Source organism: Orycteropus afer, unplaced genomic scaffold (genome assembly GCF_000298275.1).
Source record: "Orycteropus afer afer isolate SDZICR_OR568_19922 unplaced genomic scaffold, OryAfe1.0 scaffold00658, whole genome shotgun sequence".
Taxonomy (NCBI): Eukaryota; Metazoa; Chordata; class Mammalia; order Tubulidentata; family Orycteropodidae; genus Orycteropus; species Orycteropus afer.
Genome location: NW_006922245.1, coordinates 1105909 through 1106538, shown reverse-complemented (window position 1 = coordinate 1106538; position 630 = coordinate 1105909).

Here is a 630-nt window from a genome sequence, read left to right as displayed (position 1 = left end):
ACAGGAGAGGAAAAAAAGACCAAAATGAATGTCAGAAGAAATTCTGAAACTTGTTCTTGAGTATAGAGTAGCTAAAGTGAATGAAATAAATACTGAAATAAAAGAAATGAACAGAAGATTTTAATGGGCAGCTTTAGAAGCTATAGTTTCAAGTTGCTATCTGGTTTCTTACTCCAATATAGCTATATCTCTTCCACCTAATGTGTGCTGTTGTTAAATATATTACATTTCTATATGTTATAGGAACAACTAAACAATTGTGTTCATGTTGTTTTATTCTATTGCTTTTTATATCAGTTAAGAAAGGAGAAGAAATAGGTACTTGTATTGTCTTTTATAGCTGGAGAATTTTCTTTATGGCTTTTCTTTTTTGTTGCTTTTTTGTTTGTTTTCATGAGGATTCAAATAACTGATTTGGGTTAATATCAGTGCTTTAACCATTGTGTCATCAGAGCTCCTTATCCAGATATTAAGCTCAACTTATTTCTTTTTTTTTTTCTTTTTTCCCAATAAAACCCCTTGGCATAAATTGGTCTACAGTGTGATCCAAGTAATTTTGCACAGATAGTTTTTGAAATCAGTCTTTGAGATTTGTTCTGGACTCAAGATGATTCACTTTAGCTGTCTCAT